We start from the raw sequence: 21,705 nt of genomic DNA, 5'->3' as shown, positions 1-21,705 counted from the left end.
AAATCAGAATGGCTTTTGTTGAAGTGTATCAAATGGTGCTTAATTCTCTTTGTCTCACATTCGACCTTGGGCTGAACTTCCTTATTTCTGAACAGTTTAACAATCAACCATATTTCATGCCTTCATCTGCTCCAGTTGTTACATACCAGAGACCATTAATCATATTAATCCTGCACTTTACAGACCTTCCATGGGGCACAATTTGTATGAATTTGTTTCATCTATAGATGCCTGACATGGATTGGAGTGGACTCACTCGTTCTGATTCAACCTTGCACCATCTATCGGCACCCACTGGCCAGCCCATAATAAGTGTCTCTTGTCAGTAAAATAAGCTGACAATGACATTAATATTAACCTACTGGAGAAAAACATCTCCTTCTAAAGTGAAACACTGCTCTGGCATTAATGAGAGCAGTAGATGAGGTCTATCAAGCTTTGGTGGCCACCCAAAATGTCTCTCTGAGAACATGGCTTCTCTGCAACACTTCTGCTGCTGGCACATTTTGCTGCCATCACAAACCTCAGCCCTCGATACAAAGTGAACCTCAACTCGTGTGAGTCTTACCGTGGCAGAGATGTTTGCTGGTAAGTCTGGACCTTGGCAAGTTTTCCCTTGGGGTGCCCCACTTGTAAGTGATGGTTTAGGTGCCGTCACTAGTTCAATTCTCAACAGGGAGAGGTTGGAAAATGGCTAGTCTTCTTCATCTAATGCTGTTTGAATGAACTGCAAGAAAATAGTTTTTCCCTGAAAAAAAATGTTCAAGATTATTTTCTCCATTCAGCTCATTGAAGCACACATAGCAAACATGGTAAAACTATGCAGTACTATGTATCTGAGTAAGGCTCCTGCACCAAAGTTAAGCAAGTAACTACAGGGGACTTTACTTTTTGAGAAGGTAGATGTCTTTCTGACTATTCTTTTGTATCTGTTTTGTATCTTTTTATACCTTTTTAGTGTAAGGAAAAACAACCTTCCTGCTCCCGATGGCCCTATGTAAGAGTTACAAATGACTAATCTGACTTTGATGCAAGCTGGGGTTATGAAGTTTCACATCCAAACAAAATTTTAGGTGTTTTCATTTTTGTGGATGTGCACTTGAAATTTCTGTTTCTGTTCTTCTTCTCTTTCCATTGTGATCTGACAGCTGTAATATTAAACACATTCAAATTGCTTATTATTAAATACAGTTTGAAAAACTCACAATTAAGTAATCTTTATATACATCAGATTTCCTAATGCACTGTGTTCTACTCTCCTGCCCCCCCCCAAAAAAAGATGGAAAACAAACCCCTCATATTTATGGAAGTGCAACATGTTTGATGTACCTTGAGGGGTTGTTAGAGACAATCAGCAGTTTGTACAAGGGGAGGCTAATTAAAGGAGATAGGACAATATGTAAAATAAAGGATGACACAGAAAAAGTTTTGTTCTGCTCTTTTCCTGAAACATACAGCAAAATGTGTATTCACAATGAAAAGTCTTGCACTGAAGGCTTGTTGGTAATGTTCCACCTACTTCTGGCTAGCTGCTCTGCAAGCTGTAATTTTGAGACTCTCCAAAGTATAAATAATCTTTCAAGACAGCAAGAACTTGTGAAAGCTGAGGCAAAGCCGAGTTCAGCCCTTCCCAAGAAAAGGTGGTAGTGTCAGAACAAAAGTAATACAAAGCTGTTTCATTAGAAAATTGCCGTATTACATCAGAAAACAGCCCGAGTTTTGATAGTTGCTTCATGTAAACAAAGGACAATAGCTTTGGATTCCTCTCGCCATCAGTGCTGGGCAGACTGTAGGGAGTGTGTGCTGGACGGATTGCTGGTTAAACAAACACACTGGGCGGGGGAAAAAGGAGGCAAATTGTCACAGCCCAGCTCTCCCTGCTTCCAGTTACACCCTCAGGTCTGACCAAATCCTGTTTACGTATGATTTGGGGCAGAGGTGGATTCCTGGATGGAAGATAAATTCACAATATGAGACCAAGGCAGTTTCTGGACATATTCTTTGGGCAGCATGGCAAGGCGTACACCCTATGCAGAGGCTCAGTTCCCAGCTGTCACTTCTCTCATCCCTCGCTGCCAGGGGCTCACCTGATTAATGCAAAGTGGAGGTTAGTATATGGCCTACCATGCGTCTCAACTCTGTGCTCACTGGCTTTCTGTATTCATCTAATTAGCAAACAGCAATTTTTCATGCAAAAGATTCAGATATTCAAACCTCCACACTCATAGCACCATCAAAGGCTCATCTTTATCTCAGCCATAAAATCTTATATTGTCACAGCTTTCTTCATTACAGATCATAAGCCCTGATGAGCAGTATTATTTTGCTGTTGTCTTTGTGATTATTATTTTAAGCTACTCATTAATAATATAAATCCCTTTCTCACTGCAGTTATGCTGAAAAGTATTTCTATTATATGCCTTCTTGAAAAATATCAAATCACCCTAAAGTGAAGGAAACACTTTAACTACATGGCTATCACGTAGGTAATAAAGCAATCTACAAATGCCAAAATTTAATAATCTCAATGACTGCAGAATCTTAAGGTACCTAAAAACAAGGCAATGTACCCAGAAACTAAAAACACAACAAAAAAATATAAGGGTGCAGCAATTTCCAAGACATTAAACCCTACACAATGGTTGCATTGTTTACATTTTAAGATATTTATACCTTGATAACATGGTGACTTAATGGTAGCAAGATTTTACTAATTCAAACAGCTGCATATGAGAAATCTTCCTTTCTCATGAGGTACAAGAAAGAAGTTTTCATGTGGGAAAGCAATGGGGGGAAAAAAATCTTCATTTTGCCTGTATTTATTTTGCTTGTATTTTGAGATCTGGGAGGAAGGAGATTTTAAAGTGCAGAATGGTACCTGCTCCTTTATAAATATGTAAAGAGAGACAATCCCTTGGAGGCCATTTGTCATAAGTCAAAGTGTATGAAATGTGCAGACTCAAACGAAAGTGTTTGTACAGCAAGAGGCTGTAGCAATGATAGTTCTTCTTCTGGAATTATAGAACACACAAGAACCAGTGGAGTGGGTAAGTCAAAGTCTATCAATCAAACTATTTATGGTTCATATTATGAGTTTCCTAAAGTTTTGTCCCTGTGCTGGACCTTTTTAAGAAAAAAATATTTGGAAACACATTGGCTTGTCTCTGTGAAATTTCAATTTCATTTCTGGGTGAAACCACTTTCTTTCCCCCTGCACCACTGAGAAGAATGAGATTTTAGCATTGTAAAGTTGCTGCCAACACAGCCATGCTTGCTGTTCCTGCCTTGCACAATTATCAGTGATGTGATGAAGCATCAGTAATTCCTTGTTTCAGCTTCCCATCCAGAGGGGATGTTCAGTAGACCCCACACATCCCCTTCCAGATTCCATAATGGGATATCTCCAGTTTTTATATGTAACACATACCAAGACAGATAAGATTTTTGCTTTTCTCTGCAGTAAAGTATGTGCAACAACACAAAAAATGGCACTTTTCCAAACATATCCCTTTAAGATTTCACTCCGGCAGCACCTCACTTACTGCTACACTCAGCTAGCAGGTATTTTCTTTTGGCTAAAAGATGGATAACTGAATATATCACACAGAAAATGAAATAATCATATAGTATTTTTCAAAACCAGAGCTTAATTATAGATGATAAGTCACAAGAAATCCATAATGCAGTTATCACATGGGAGTTAATCTCAAAACAGACTTAAACAAATACTTCCATGAAAAGATTTACTGATCACATTTTATTTCAAAGGTCTTATTTACCATCCAAAACATCAACAAATTGCAGGCTCTTTGAATAAATGGCCTCCCTAGTCCTTAGCATATTTTTTGAATAAAAAATTCATTTGAGGAAAGGGAGGGACCTCAACAAAGAAACATGTATTGACCCAGCTATAAAAAAGAAAGGAGGCAATTGCTGTGACAGAAAGCAGATGAACAGCCACAGGAATGTTGGCTAAGAAGCAGGCAGTGTACAACAATACAGTTTCTGCCTTTGCAAAACCCTATGGCTCACATATCCTGAAGTCTGCATTCTCTGACAATTGCATGTGTAAAATTACCAAGGTGAGCACAGGTGAGGTGCAGAAGGAAGACACATTTTTCTCCACCAGAACAGGCTATGTGACAGCAGGTTTATCTACAGATTGGTAGATAAAACATGTATCTATAATATGGGTGATGCAACCACCCTCAAGTGTTCTATTTTATAACTGCATGCTCTTCCTTCTGCACAATGCTAATATTTATTTTTAAATTTTTTTTCCTTCTCCACAGAAACATCTGGAAAAATTCTGTCTCCAGCCTACCCTGCTCCCTGGGATGGGGGTGCTGGGTTGGACCTTATCAGGTTGTGCTCACCCCTCAGTGTCACTATAACCTGAACAAAGTCTGAACAAGTAAAACAGTTATCATCATGTTTATAATGAATTTCACAATGTTATCTGCATATGGACATGATTAGTTTGGAGCAACAAGTTTAAGCTCCAGGATAACAGTGGCCTTACTAGAGAAAATGTATTTTTATCCTATCTGTTTGGAATGAAAAGCTGGTTTTGGTTCCTCACCTGTTACTGCTCCACATCCTCCACATGAGCAAATTCTATGATTTGACTTTTATTTCACCACCACCAATTACTGAGTTCTTCTGTAGCGTCAAAGACAGGGTCTTGGACTATGAAGAATTGTATATATTCACCAAAAAAGCATATATATTTACATATGTATATAAGTCTCTTAGTTCTGTCAAATTGTGAAAATTTTAACCAACAAATAAAACCAACTGAGAGCACTGGTGTTCTCGTGTGGCTGGAGGTGTAAGGAGGACATTACAAGTCGTTACTTCCTCTCCTAACCTACTGATCTGGTATGCAGTTCTGTGTTTTCTGCTTAGATAGGAATAATGATTCTCTGTAAAAGAGGTCATGAACTCCTTGTAAGTACTCATCTCTCTTTGGGGGAGCCCATGCAACAGATGGAGTGTCTCACCTATCCAAATTTATCATTCTGGGATCCCAGCTCCTTGGAAGATACTGAGGTTGGAACCCTTTGCATACAGGAAAATGACATTTGGAGATTACAGTATCTTCAGTGACTCATCAGCATGTTTGAAAAACACAAGAAAGATTTATGTGTACATTTTGTGGTGTTAAGAGCTGATTTTCTGCTTTTTCCTGATGCTCCCTGAAGTTTTCTTTCCACTCTGACTGTGAGAACCAATTCAGACAGGCAGTTTTATTCATTTAGGCAGTAATTATTCAGAGATTTTACAGCATTTATGTTCATTTGATGCAATCTTACACAAACACCTGCTAGTACACACTGTTCAGGGTCACTCTGACATTGTATAAGCTTTCAAATAGAATAACAAACCCAAATCAACAATTCCTAGTGGGAATGGCTCCACTGTTCATTCTAACATTCTCTACTGTGCAGAGCTGTAACAGAAATAAAACACATCTTAGACGAGCAATTAGTGTTTCATAATATATGGCAATATGTTTTCAGCCCTGAGATGTTCAGAGCCCTTCTCAGACAGGAAGACAAATTGTCTTCTCCCCAAGATGCAACACTTCTATCTTTAGCTCAACTGACTCAGAGTCTTCTATAAATTTTAATTTGGACAGGCTATTCAAAAGGCATATGTGTTCAAATTTTTTCTCAGAGTTATATAATGTAGGTTTGGGTTTTCAGGGGAGGGTAATGCAACTTGTTTTCCTCCTTATTTTACTACAGTAAAGTAGGTATTACAAAGATTTTTGAAAAAAAATACTCTCTTGACTTACAACATCCCACAAGCACACACTGCCCAACCTGTCCCTCAGCAACAGCTACCTTGGAAAGTTCTACCTGCTCCCACCAACTTCTTTTGATGAGCATGATGTTATGTAGCATGGAATACACCTTTGGACAGTTTAGATCAATTGCCAGTCTGTCTTTTCCCAGCTTCTTCCCCACCCATGCCTACTGTCTCAGGAGGTCAGAGTGAGAAAAGCAGCCTTAGAGGTGTGCAGATACAGCTCAGAAACAGTCAAAGCACTGGCATGTTATCAGTCAAGAATCCAAACCACAGCACCATAAAGGACCCAATAAAGAAAATTAACTTCAGCCCAGCCGGATCCAGTACACCACCTACACCTCAGTGATGAAGAAATCACTTACATGGTGATATCTGAGCTTCTGAGCCCACCCAGGCAGCCAAAGCAGCCAAAACACAGAATCTCCATCTCAGCTTGTTCTGTTGGCCTTAGTGCAATTCTACTGCAGAAGTGCCAGAGACCTGAAACAAAATGGAAGATTAAATAACTGCTAACACATGTCAAAACTTTGCATTTAATGAAAAATGAGGCTGTTTCCAGTATCCAAAGTAGTTCGTTTGCTACTTATTTAACTAATATAATTAATAACTTATTCTTTTAGCATCTGTTTTCTTGATGTATTATCTCAGTATAGTACAAAGTTGGGACAACATCCCAAATCTCTGCATTACCCTAGTAACTACATCATAAGCTTGCATTGTTTTTGGAAGGAGCATTTGATATTTCTAAATTCACAAAACCACAAAGGAACATCTGAGCTAAGGACTACTGACCACTCTACATCACCAACCCCTTACACATAGCTAAAGCTATGCCTTTTGTATTTTGGCATTTGGCATTCATATCCAGCTCCTCTCAGCAAACCTGTTCTACTAGAATGATTTACCTGATACCAAGTCCTCACTGCTTTCAAAAAAACATAAGCATGTAATTTTTCTCCCTAGCTAATAAAGTCAGCGTGAAGAGATTATTCTTTTCCTTGCCTGTAGCCAGGTACTGGTTTTTGAAGATTATTGCCATATTTTCCCTTCTTTGCTCTGCTTTCATTTCTGTGGATGATGCAACACCAGCTAATATAGTGTTTTGTCAGATATCCTGCTTTGTAGACATGTGTTGATTCCTACCATTCTCCTCTCTGCAGTCACAATGCCTCAAAAGAGGTGAACAATTGTTGCCCTATAGGGTTCAGACTGGTGGGTCCATCTATCCCTCTGTTCTGGCTTCAACAGTGCAAACTGGAAATGAGCAGAGGGAGCACACAAGTCTGGCCACTTAGACAATGCTAAGTAGAACAAATGGGATTATTTGATTATTATTGCAGGGTATAGAATTACTTATTTATCTCACTGTGAGGCTGAACCCTCTATCAGTCACTGCAAACATGAAAAGAGGTATGCCCATGACTTAACAGCATAGCTCACAAATCTTTCTGAGAGGACTAGCAAGTTAAAGACACAAAATTATTAGTCACAGTATGAAGTTCTTTTCCAGTTTCATCTGCAGTTTCATCCAGTTTCTGTTGAATCAGAAATAAATCCAGTTTCCCCTAATGTAACTCAATATTTTTGCTTTCTATGTCAAAAGAAGACATAAGGTTTAGTAAGAGTTAAGTGAACAAATATTTATCCAACTCCTTGAGTTTTTAAAACATAAATAGATTCAGCTTAAATTTTGGATTAAGCTCAGAAACCTATTTTTTTTTCTCTTTTTTTCATTCAGACTAACTCACTGGTAAAAGTATGGCAATCCAAAGAATTGAGGTCTCAGTAATAAAAAATTGCAGTTGAGGCAAGTAAAATGAGGTTGAAAAGAGTGATGAGTGAATAATAATTGATGGGAAAATGAGCTGATAATCACTCTGGGGATGATACAATAAACAAAAGCATTGAAAATGTTTACAGCCTAAGGACAGAAATATTTGTCTGTTCAAGCAACATCATTTTTTCAGAAAAAGGGTTAAAAATTGTACTGCTTCCCTGACAGGGTTAATGAAAAAGACACCAAAAAAAAGAAGTCTGGATTGCAGCTGCTATATTTAAAAGTATGTCTCATTATTAATTTACTTTAGTCACTAAAATGCATCTTATAAAACTTTCTAGTTGCATATTAATTAATAATTTTTTTTAATCTATTCCAAGAGCCATCTATTCCTCGACAGAAGAGTGTATATGCTCCAGCATACATACATACCTCTTTGTCAGACTCATTGCTGAAACTTGATCATCCTTCACTGCTGGTCCACAGAGTCAACTCTCTCCATATCCAAAGATCACTAAGGGAGTTCATGGTGCTGGCAGTACAAATCAACATATGAGGGTCAGGTTGTGATTGACATGAAGGCTAAGAAGAGAAGCAAGTACAGAAGCAAAAGTTAATGTGCTGTGAACAATGTGCTAAAAGCCTGCTGTAATCCTTACATATGATGCTCACACTATGCCACCTGGGCTGGCCTGCACCTGCCCTGCACCTGGCTTACTTTTCACATGTGCAAGGAATTATTTCTTTAAAATACATATCTTATGCACAGGGAGACCCAAGTAAGTTTTACGTGGAAACCTTTAGTTAGACTGGTCTTGGAGGAAAAAAATAAGACCATCCAGCCTTTGAAGCAGCAGGGGTAACGTGTCCTCCAGGACTTCTTCCCCAGTCCTCAGGATACTGTATGGGCATAGGGACTGACAAACATATGCTGTTGTAATTCCAAATTTCTTCTACCTTGGCTAATGTTCAAATATCATCTTCATCAAAATACATCTTATCTTTATTTAGTACTGTACGTAAGAAAGTACTAAAATTACTTTTTTACAAATCTATTCGGAGTTTACTGTTACCTTAAGTACTTTGGAGAGTTTATACAGCTAAATTATTTTCATTAACTTAGTTGGTTTATTTTAATTACTATCTGAATCACAGCCTTCTAAGTCATTTATTATTAAAATTGCCTCAAGGTGATCCACAAAATAATTTCACTTCAAATTTTTCCACTTCTTTCCTCTCCTCAAAAGAATTTCAGAGGGTGAAGTGTGTGGGAAATAGTATATAGAAATACTGAAATGTGGACACATATAAAACCATACAAAAAACATTTAAACAGGTTTCTTTAATAATAACGATGCACTTCAGAAAGAAAGGAAATCTAGCAGTGCAGGAGGATCTCTCTGGCAGCATGTATCACAGTAATGACACAGTTATTAAAATAACTAAATGGCAGCCTCACTGCACTAGGTGCTTTAAGAGTTTAGATGGAAGGTAGAGGCAAAAGCTAGAGTCAGCAGGAGCCAGCAGATAGGTGGAAATCCTTCTGATAGTATATCATTAAACTTTTTCCTGACAATACCACTGGTTCCTTGCTCCCATCTGCTTTTGAAGCCTATCCTAAATCTTCACATCCTTCCTCTGTATGTCCATTCTTCTATCTCCTTGTACTGACCTATTTCTGTGTGGTATTTTTAACAATTCATTTCCTTGCAATCTATTCCCTTCCTCATGTTCGCTTTAGTTAACCCAAAATATCAGCCTAGAATATTGCAAACATCACAGAGCATTGTCTGACTGCCTTCTCAAACTTCTGGCTGAAAGAGTCCAGACGTACATGAATGTGGATGGGGTTTAAGCCCATAAATAAAAATTTATCTAGCAAATCTTTTTATTTTTATCAATCGCTTTCTAATAATTTACAAATATATTTTCAGCCTCTTTTGAACTCTTTTTGCACTTGAAATATGTGGAGAAATAAAGTAGGTAGCCTATTCCTGCTTCTGTTCTTGGCTGTAATAGGGACAGAGATTTCCTTCCTTTCAATTTAACAGCTAATCCACAAAAATGATTTTTCTCCCTGATTTAGAGCTGGCAGGACTATATAAGAAATTGTGTTTCTTCATGTTTGGTGTTAGATTCAAGTCAGATTATTTTAGATATTGTTAAAAATATTAATCTGGTCTGTCTGGAATTGCATTATCTTCACACAGATATATAAAACATGGTTCTGTCTTGAAATGTTTTAGAAATCCCAGGTTTTTTATCTCACTCCTCAGAAACTCTTTGTGACATAGGTTATTCTGTTCTTTAACAGAAGGGCCCAAGCATTAGCTCTGCACTGGATTTTGATTCGGTACTTTGGCACACACAATACTGAGTCAGTGGATCCACAATTAAACTGTGTAATGAGCTTTCAAGGGCAGCTCCAGGGTGGGTGACTGTCAAAGGGACTGGGCAGGGGATTTCTTCCAGCAAAACATTTGAAAATTAACCACTGCCTATAAATCATGCTCTTGCATGAGGAAAAGCTCCAAATTCTGAGCAACTAGGAACTTTGTACACACAGCTGCAATTTTCTTTAATTGGGGATCTCTGTTATTTCAAGATACATATCTGACAGGTAGTCCCTCAGTCTTAGAGGGACACAAAAGGTATACTGTATTAAATGTTTGCTGTTTTGCAAAAGACATCAGGATTCCAATCCATTGCAGGATCCTAAATTCCTATAGGAAAAGGGTGTAAGACTAACAGTGGACATACTTCTGTGTCTGTATGATTCAAAACTAAAAAATATGTTGTTCAAATATAATCATCATAGCAATACAAATCATTTAAATACTTAGCTTGTTAGTTATGTTATATAATTCCTTCTACAAAAATTTAACTTAATGTGACAGAAATATAAATATTTTTCTGAAATCAGACTTCTAAAATGTCTCCTAGAGAAAGCTATAAGGAAATCCCTCTATGCTACTTGTTGTTGTGTCTCTGGTTCTTCACAACAGTGTGATTATCCCTCATACAGCAACACCAGCCTGGTAAAGCCATATGAAAATTGTACTAACTGCTCCAGGACACTTCAGACCATGTTTTATTCACAGCAATTGTCAGTCTGGAAGAGCTAAGCAGAAACCTTTAGCAAATCACAAAGTCTTCAGAAAAGTAAAATGATTGACAATTGTCATCCTTGGTGAAATGATTTAGAGTTTAAATATTCATTCTCTTGTGCAGCAGCCACTGATTCAACTTTCCTGCATTGCCCTTATAAACAGTAGATCCCAGACTGTGTTTCTCATTGGTTCATCATTATTAATTTTGTGACACTACTGTGGACAAAGTTTTCAATAATGTGCTTTGACAAAACATGAAGAAAATAATGTCTGATGCACTTTGCTCAAGAAAGTGGAATTTATGTTCAGGATAACCTTAGGGAAACAGGAGACCTCAGTGAAGGCTGCAGATCTGATGATGACCTCAACTGACTTGGTCATCTTTCCTTTCTGGGTCATATTAATGTGAAAGGCAGAGACAGCTCTGAAATCTGCTGAAGAACCACCCAGGAAGAGACTGTACACATCCAAATTCCTCTCATCTACGGTGTGTCAGCCTGTTCCACAAACACAGCCCACATCAAGTGAGTCTGAAAAAGGTTTTGACTTCATTTAGTTCCTTGTTAGCCAAATCTTAAGTGTCCCATTCTTGATAGAGAAAGGTCACCCTGCCCATGTTACGGGGTTGAAACTAGACTGTCTTTAAGTTCCCTTCTAACCCAGACCATCCTATGAAGCTCTGAGTAGCTCTTCCACTATTGTGTCTAGCTGGTAGTGATTTTTTACTACTGTCTTGATAGTAAAGTGGATCAGGAAAAGTAGAGATACTTGGGAGTACTTATATCCCAAGCCACTTGAGAAATCCGTTGAAGGGCTTTGGATAGAAAATTATCATTTGCACAACTTAAAGGTCAGATCCCAATTGGAAAAGGACAAATAATATGTCAAATATGGAAAGTTTTGAAGTATATAAAAAGAGAAAAAAGTAAATATTCCCAATTCCTCAGCAGTAGAATGCTTGGTGATTGTCTTCTCTAGCAACGTGTATAGTAGAACGTGGAAATATAACTATTCAAATATCCTCTTTATCTGAGAGCTAGCAGAGACTATCCTGTAAGAGAAACAAATGAAAGCTGTTCCTACTCAAAGGAAACAGGATTTAAATGTTTTCAGTAATAGAATTTTGCAAGACATAAGTGTAAATGCTTAGTAAACAAATGAAAGAATTAGTCCAAGAGAATCTTTCATTCTTTTTTCTTTTTCCCTTGCAGATATGACAGTTACAAATTAAGTCAGGTTTCTTCAAGTCAAAGCAGCTCTAAGTTGTGGGCAAAATAAATTTCTGACCTCACCTATTCTAGCTAAACAAGACCATGAATTTTGCACGAGGATGTTGCATGCCTGTTGTGTGGCTCTGGTTCATCATCTCCTCTTGCTCCAGTTGAAAATTAACCTCAGATCTGGTTCAGAAAAGAGAGCGAACTTTCACCTTTTCTACCCATTGCATATGCCTCAAAAATTACAAGATTGAGTGCAATTTTCCAAGCAGTATCCATCTGAAAACAAGGTCACTTGGTTACAAATGTTCATTATTCAGTAACAAACATTCATGTAAAGTGAAGTCAGTAAAGTGAACTGTTCAACCCTGTGAGCCAAATGGAAACATAAATACAGAATTAATTAATAATTTTGCTTCTTGCAAATGCACAAGGCCCTTCAGGAGCTTCACACCTCCTGCATTGCCAATTCTACCTAACATTTTTCAATATTCCAGTGGAGCCAAATTAAATATTGTTTAATAAAGATTTTAAAATATATAGTAGTTTGGTGATAAGAATGAAGAGGTTATAATATTTACAACACATTTTGCTGTTTGAATGAAATAAATTTCCTTCCTCATTGAAGTCTCTGTTCACATGCATAGCTGCCAGAGCAATCTAATTTCATTGGTCAACATTATATTTATTCAAAAAAGCTGAAAAAATTTTTGGTCAAGTTTAACATTTTGTGGAGATGTGAAAGGCGTTTCAGAAGAAAGAAATCAATACCTGCACTGCAGTAAGGAAAATGCAAATTTGGCCCTTGCAAAAATTCAGTCACATTTCCCCCACACCCCTAAAAACACCAGATTTATTTTCTTAATACATTAAAAAATAAATGTAACTCTTTCTGCCTTAATTTACATAAGCCCTAGCCCAGACTCTTTATATTCAGTTTCTCAATGCTGTTTTAAGACAAGCACTGAGTGAGGCTGACCACTAAGATTGACACACTGTTGTTACAAATCAGTATCCCACATGGACACAAAACAGAGGGGGCATTTGTACATGACACACAGAGGACCAGGCTTGAAAGTGTTACTGCTACGTAAAAGAGCATTCACCATGAATCCATGTAGATGTGCTTTTATTCCATTAAAGCAGAAAGGGTCTAAAATATTACACTTGAAAGGAATTATCAAATACAGGCCTCTTGGGACAAAAGAGCAGGAAAATTGTTTATTTATAGTACAACAGGGAGCTGAACCAAAACTATTTCAGCTTTATGAATTTAAAATCCTCTTACCACTGTGCATATTGAAAACTTCTAGAAAGAAACAGATCTGAATTAGTTTCAGTTGAAAAGACTCAGAAAATTTAAAAACTGATGCACTTTAATATTACACATTAAGATGCATCTGCTTCATCCACTTTGAGTAAAGGCACTTTTTCTGGTTCCAAATCCAGTTTTTGTTTAAAACAAAGGAAGGAAAAAAGAAGGTGGAAAGTACTTGAAAGCTGGAGCAACTCTGGCTTTCATTCCCACTGCTGTTGTTTGCACAATACTTATTAACATTGTGAATTTCTTCACAATTTACTGCCAACAACAAAGGAGCAGCAGGTTCCCTTTTCATCTAATTATGACCATTGTCCATGATTCCCTTGGCTCTGAATTCAAACAAGCACACCTGGCACTGAGTGCACCTGGTGCAAAGTTTCCAGCCCCAGCCCAGGTTACATACCACTCCAAGGTCCTGGTTTGCAATTTAGGTCAATCATAAACATTCTTTCCTTAGCAGCAAACATATTTATTGAAGTGTTGGAAATGGTACAGCTAGAGATAAGAATTATCTGCTCAGGTTTTATTTCTATCAGACAGCAATGAGTATTCATTTGATTGTAAAAGCAAACCCCAAAACTCTCCACAAAACTTTGTAAGAATCTTGATCTTCAAAACTAAACAATCAAATCCCAATGAAGATTGGGAAGCATGGTTGCTTTGGAGCCTTTTCCATTTAATTTCTCACTTCCCAGCTACTGTGGTGGCAAAAGCTTTCCAAATGCAAAAAAATGACAGATTTCATCTTGACAGATTAGCTTAGTAAAATAAACACATAAAGTGCTTAATTAGTGTTCAACAAAGCAGATATTTTTCCTTTCAAACTAGGGTGAATAAAAAGTGTAGTAAATATCTTTGAATCCAAGAAAATTACCTTGTTTTTCAGTTACAATAAAACATCTGAGGATAACCAAAGACACCTTTTGGTAATTTTGCCTAGTTTCTAAACCAGAAGGAGAAAGCAATAGAAATTTACTTTACACACAACATAAGCATTCAGCCTGGAATAAACAAGAACAAAACAATTTTTGCTCTGTTTTGATTTCAAAGATAAGATGAAGGGCACCCCTAAGTATATAAATACATCTGTTTTTCTACAAATGCTAATGGGTTCATCTTCTTGTTTAGCCAAATGATTCAAGATGTTCTAATTCCTTGTCAGGTTTAATTTGTTTTCCAGAAAGAAAGAGGTAAAACTTAAAGTCTGAGTACATTTTCCTTACCAATAGTTCTTAATGTTCCCTGATAGAGCACAGCTGAATTCACTTCTCTTAATACTGCTTATAAAAATCTATTCAATTGCAGATTTGGAGCAAGGCAGGTTTTAAATCTAGAAAATAAAATAAAGTTTCCTATAATGTAACAGATTTTGCATCTCCCTTTCTTGTAGCTATTCTGTTGTGGTACAACATCTTGCCTGAAGCATTATGTTATGTGACAAAAAATCCTCCTAGTCTGAAAGAAAGAGGGTTCATAAACAGATTGTTATTTTTAAAAAAGTAAATTTATATAAATGGGTCGATAGGTACCACTCTGTTTGGGATTCAGTCTTTGCTGAAGATGTATGTAGCTCCCCTTCAGGGCCCTTATTTAAGGAAAGTACCCAACAAATTCTGTCTCCAGGAATGACTTTCAGGTGCAGAGTCCATGATGTGGTGGAAACAGAAAGACAAAGGTATTTTAAAGTAAAGTTATTTTAGAATTGCTGTTCCAATAACCAATGCTATTTTTTTTCTAAATACTTTCATGCAAAACACTGAGAATGTTTTGATTTATTGCAGATCACATATGGAAAGATTTATGCTTCTACAAGAAGTTTTAAGACATATTTTTGTTTCATTTTAAAGCAGTGAAAAACGAGCAAAGTTATTTTTACAAAGCAGAAAAACAAACAGACACCTGGAGTCCTGATAGAGATTAGAGTTTGTAAGGCAGCAAAGGAATTAGGAATTAGGAATTAATTAGGAATTAGGAATTAGGAATTAGGAATTCCTTCCCAGAGGAATAGGACCTACAGTGGGAGAGCAAGGATGAACATGGCCTTTGATCACAGGATCACAGAATATGCTGAATTGGAAGGGACCCACATGGGTCACTGAGTCCATCTCCTAGCCCTGCACAGAGCCATCCCCAATAATCACATTGTGATGGCTCCATAGCCACCCATTTCCAGCACATAATACCAGGGGAGGAGGGATACCATTTTCTTAAGATTCCTGAAGGTCTGTCTTGACATCATTTTTTTAATGCTACTGATGCCTAGAGGAGCAGACACAGAGGCTAGACAGAGTTAAGGTGTTTGAGAGGCCTTCAAAGGCCACACCCTGGCAGTAGCAGTGCCCACAGTGTGGCCCCTGCCCTGCCTGGATGGCTCAAGGTGGAAGCAAAAGAGGGCTTGGTTACATGATCTCACATCTTTATAGACATTAATCTATATGCATACAGAAGTCAACCATCCAATTAGCCTCAAAGCATCCTCTTTGCTTGCTGGCTGGCTTGCCCTCCTCCTTTCAAGTGTTTATGCTTGGAGTGTTTATGCTTGGAGTGTTTGTGCTGGAGTTTGAAGAAACTGTCCTTGAATCAATATCTGAAATTGAACTATTTTGTCTTCATCACCCTAAACACAATGGAAAAGCACACCCAAGCAGAACAGAAAACTCAGAACTGAAGGCATCATTAACCCTATTCCAAATGTTGGACAAGTCAATTAAAAATAAGTTGTGCCAAATTCTGAGAACAAGACTGTAGGGCCTTAGCTCTACTCAGTCCTGCTGTCTCATCTTCTGGCATGGACCCTTACAGTCACAAGGACTCTCATGGGCCATGTGCAGGACACCTGTGCCTTTGCTGGCAGGACGGAGTGCAACATCTTCATGTGACTCACCTACCAGCTGCACTTATGCTTAATTTTCAAAATAACAGTGTTGTCCCTTGATGGCACCTATAAAGGTCAAGTTAATGCAGCTTATCCCAGATTTCCATGCTGCTTCTCTGTTTCCTGGCTCCAGCAATTTCTTATCAGCAGGGAAGGCTCCACACAGTAAAGTTGCTGGAAATAAAGTGCCACTTCTGCACTATAAAAAGCACTCAGAGGCAAGATCAGGCATCAAAAACACAGCAAAAAGTAAAAAAATATAGGAAGAAGAGCCTTCATTTTTTTTCACCTCTTGAGGGTCTTGCAATCTTTTCCTCACTTAATTTCTTCCTGTACTCACTGGAAGGAGGGAATAAGAATGAAGGAGGTCTTCAGTCCTACCACCATCCAGCCTTTCTTAAATCCTCCCCTCCACCACCATCAAGTGAATTATCACTTCTAATGGGATGCTGGCATGCTTGTTGAAAGTTCTTTTTACGTTTTAAGTGGCAAGCTAAGAGTGCCTTAAGAAGAGAAAGAGAGAGCAAACATATGAGGGATGAGAATATGCAGATATGACAATTGCCAGAATTTAATTTCTTAAAGAGATAAGTAACCATAAAATTATCTGTTTGATTCCCCACCCCCTTCTTTCTTGTCCATTTAACAAATTCTTTGCATGTATCCGATTGTTTACTTCCATCCAGAGAAAGGATCTATTTGATACATACGAGAAATTGTACTAGAATACATTTTGGAAAAGAAAATGGAAAGCTGATAGTTACAGTGGTAGTAATATCTGTTGGTCTATGAAATAACATGTTGTGGGGAGGCAAAAATTTAAAAAGTAAAAAGTAGTGAAAAAGCAAACTATTCATCATACTGTGATTTTTAGGAGTTTCAATGCAATTTATACTCTGATTCTCTGTATTTTTGAGCTGGTTTGGACAGCCTAAGAGAATTTCTTTTTCTTCTCACATTGGCTGCAGTTTAAGCTTCCTCTTTACAGGTCCAGAAGATCAAGGTTTTTTCCTAATAAAATATTTCAACAAAAAGTATTATGTTTTGTTGGAATAATTCGTGTGTAAGAATAGAAGAGATGCATCATTCAACCATAATTAAAGCGCACTAATTTTTCAATAAATGTTTCCCTTTAATGTCAGCTTCTTCTCAGCCCTGTCAGTACCAGCACATGCTTTGCATTCTAGCGTGAGCTGATGGTGCTTGACACACTTGAGTGTGAATATTTCCATCCAAGGAGACAAGAAGAGTGTGTATGGAGGAGAAACCTTGTGAAGTCAGCCTTTCTCAGTGTGTCTGTGTCATCAGCAATCTGCCACAGTGCTGTGCATGGCTGAACCTATGAATGAAACCATGAACAGACATAACTTGGAAACATCTCAAGCAGTGTGCCAGGACCTGAGCAGATAATAAGCAGAATTTTGTACAATGTTGCACATCAATCCTCCTACTATCTTGCTTAGTTCTGGTCCAATGAACAGGCCTAGGAAGAATAAAAGCAAATCCCAGCTACTCTGCTAGCCAAGTGATTTTTCTAGACAGAAGTTCTAGTTGAAGACACAATCTAATAACATAGGCTTATTTCAGAAAGGCTGACAAACAATACTGAGACAATTGTCAATGAAACACAACTACATTCAGATGAGAGATGAAAAGTCAATACAAGTCATTACAAAACCTATCATTTCAGTCCCTGCAAATCTGTTCAAGTTCTCTTCATTGCTACAATTCTTAAAAGTTATGCTTTATATATTCCAAATGACTTATGTTTCCATTTTGACAACTAGGTAAAAACATAGATATGTTCATTAACTGTGTCGTTGCCTCAAATAAATCCATTGTCATTCCTGAAACTGTACCTCTAAAGCTAAAGAATGTGGGAATAGACAGAAACTCTTGCAGAGAATCCAGCATTGGCTGGTGTCTGACTTGCTTGTTCCAGCATAAGAATGAAAACATTTCTCTCTGTGCTAGTCTCATGAAGGCTGTGTTCAAGGTGCTTGGTGGTATAACTGTCATTGAAAATGAAACCTGTTAGTTTTTCCATGGAAAATAATGAAATATTTATTGCCCAATTCAGAATTCTTTCATCATCCACTAACACAATTCCCTTTCTTCAATCCCTATAAAAGTACTTTTTTTGTCCCTCAAAGCATGTAGAGTATGTGTCCTGTTTTCTGAAACAGCAGAAGAACTGTCTTTTACCATCATCATCATCATCCTTTTGCATAAATTTGAGATATGGCTGTACATATAATCTGTGGGCCCCCACTGGAACATGAAAATCCTCATGAACTGATCCCTTTTTGGTCCTCCTTTTGCCAATACATAGACATGTCAATAACAGTGTCATGTCATGGCTCTCAGTCTTTTCTAGAAGCACCAAAATTTAGCAGAAAGGAAAATTTAGCAGAAAAGGAGAGCCAGTCTCAAAGTGTCAGACTGAGGCGGAATTAAAGTCAGAATTCCATCAACAGTCATGGCCAACCAAACAGACTGGATTCTTCACGACTATGTTCTCAAGAGACAAAAGTGTTCTTGCCTGTTCTTAAGAGGAAAAAAAAACTCATAGGCAAATTATCTGGAATTATATTCAAATGAACTTATATATATATGTTATATGGAATGCTCTGGAATGCTCCATAACACAAAAGGAAGTGCTTGTGTGTGAGGGCATATGGGAAGAGAAATACATAGCACAGTCAACAGTGTTCATATAAATGGGTAATTGACTGCTTGCTTTAGTTTTACTAGAATGGTATCTGATTTTACATTAATCTGACCAACTACAATCCTAATAAAGCAAGCTAAAATAACCTGCATTAATCTGGTTAAATCAATGACAAGGAGAGAAAGAAATGTTCCAGGATGTTTCTGTTAATCTGCAAGATGAATTTCCTTTTTTTTCTGGCCTTTTTTGTTTGTTTGTTTGTTTTGTTTTTTGTTGTTATTGGTTTTGTGGGGTTTTTTCTTGTTTGTTTGTTTGGTTGGTTGGTTTGGTTTGGTATGGTTTTTTAGTTCTTTTTTTCAATCTGGAGAACAAAGATGACCTTGGAGATTTGAAATCTCATCAGTTTCCTTTTAGAGATGTAAGATTTAGATACGTTTCTGGATATCTTTAATGAGTTTTAACTGGAATTCTGGTTTTAATATAACTTCACAATGTCTGCACAAAAACCCCCCAAAAGCCATTGAAGTAGTACAACCTTCCTTATTTCTAGACATTTCCACTGCCTCATCTCTCTATGAAAAACCTTTCTTAGTATCCCATCAGCACATTAAACTCCATGAACTCTCTAGAACTTTTTCTGCTCTGTTGGAGCTGGCATTGGCACACTCCTCTGCTGCTGAAGCTCATGATCAAGGAGGGGGTTTTTCAGCACTGTGGCCCAGAGGCCATGTAAACACAGCTACTCTGTCTGCTGACATCCTCTGGAAGCTGAAGCATCAGTAGCTATTTCTCTGAGCAATCTAAATTAATTATTCCTAAACAAGCACTGTCAGTGTCTTTATAACACATTTAGAAAATGAATCATTATTTTTAAGTGGTAAATAGACCAAATAAGTTGCTGAGGAGACCAACAGGACTGTCAAGTACTGCCTGATATCTGATGAAGTGATAAAATACCTCATGTCTCTGGCTCTGTCCCTAAACCTCTCATCCATTATAATGGTTCAGAAAAAGTCTTGCCTTATTGGTCCTCTTTCTGTCCCTTCTTCCCAGAGCAATCCCCTGCCATCCTACACACCAATGTCCATCTCCCTGGGGAAAGGCAGTGCTCTTTGTATCACCAATAAATTCTCCACACAACAGAAGGGCCATGAGAGAATCCCCAGACATCACAGCATGGGAGATAGATGAGAAATGGGAACCCTCAGCAGAGAAAGAGTTCATTGCATTGCTCCCCCTCCCTTTCTCCCACTCTCATCTGTTTCTGTATTCATTCCAGAATTAATTTACTATAACTGTAGTAAATTATTTGAATAAAGGAGTTACTCAGACTGTGAAGGAATTATTGTCCTCATTTGGAGGACAGGTGTCTGTTAAGAAAGGCAGAAGCTTCTCTTTGAAATGGAGAATGTAAACCTCCTGCCTCCTAATTGTTACAATTTTGAAATTAAGGGGATCTCAAGCAAAGATATGGCAATTAGGAGTAACAGTTCTTTACTAGGAAAATTAAAATAGAAATGCAGTATTATAAAAAACAATCCCAACCCTAACAGAGTCAGAATACAACCTGACACCCCGTCAGTCAGGGTGTTGGTAGCAGTCCCATTAAATGGTGGCTGCATCCTCCTGCAGTGGCAGATGTGGTTCAGCTGGAGCTGCTCCTGTAGAAGGTGCAGTTTTCCACTGAAGGTCCAGGGATGATGTGGAAAGGTCCAGCTTTCCTGTGGAATCCAGTGGAAAGAAGGCTCCTTTGGTGTTCAAAATCTCAGTATCTATCTGGGTAGGAAAGGCTTGGCTCCTACCCCTGGCTGGAGCATCTCCCAGTGGGATGATGCAATTTTATCAGTCACACAGTGGGACTCAATGGGCCAGCAGCAGATGATATCTTCCTGGAGGGAGGAAGGGTTGTGGAAAAGATAAAGATGACTGCCCCACCTGGTTTTAAAGGTGGCCCATTAGCAGATAGTATGTGCCATGGAGATAAGGGTCACTGCCCCATCTGGCTTCAACAGATGGTGATAGAATACACATTTCTGGCCACATCCTGTATTGCAACCCGAGACAATTAAGTGCTTATGTTTTCAATCTCTTTGTGGGGAAAAAAGAGCTGAATTTTTAACACAGTAACAGATTGTATTTAGACTGTGCTAAACCCCTGAGAGCTTCCAACTTCTTATCTGGAAAAATACCAGAAAATCAACACTACTAAGACCCAGAATGCAATTCAGGCATCTTCCATTCAACACTTTCAAATAAGCAGAGGTATGTGAACTACAGATAAGAAGCAGAAATAAAGTCAGGTAATCTTTGCATCATCCTGACTAGTTGCACACATATACCCTTGGAACTTTTACCTGACACTGAAGTAAGTTCAGCCTCTTGGTGTTTAAGATAGCTTTGCTACAGATGGCAGATGTCATCAACCTTTTGCACATGAACACAGTGGGAACCACCAGCTGGGCTCCCTGGTTTCTGCACAGCTGAACCAACCCAGGGACTCATCCTGCTCCCATACCTCCTGTGCTTCAACCCCAAAACTTTTCTGATGTTTCAGATTGGCTAGGCACAAATGTGTGGCACCATTACTTGTTTCTGAAATGTCAGGTTGGAGAGTAATAGAAAGCCCATCAGTCTGTTTCAGATAATTTGATCTATGCCAGACTGTGAAAATGCCTGGTCTGCTCTTGTGTTGCTCTTATGAAGTTATCACCATGCTCCACATCCACTTCTAAAATAATTTTAAATAAATCATGTTGAATTTTAGTGAAGTATGCAGGAGAAAAGCTTTGATTTAGGAAATAAATATCAAGTTCAGGTGGCAGTTTCAATACTAAAAAAATCAAATCAGACCCTTCTCCAGATCTGGATTGTGGTTATCTGAATGTGCCATGAGGAAATATGCCTGGATTGTCTCAGCAGG

The sequence above is a fragment of the Erithacus rubecula genome (genome assembly GCF_903797595.1).
Source record: "Erithacus rubecula genome assembly, contig: SUPER_Z_unloc_1, whole genome shotgun sequence".
NCBI classification, from domain to species: domain Eukaryota; kingdom Metazoa; phylum Chordata; class Aves; order Passeriformes; family Muscicapidae; genus Erithacus; species Erithacus rubecula.
This window is presented reverse-complemented; position numbering follows the sequence as displayed.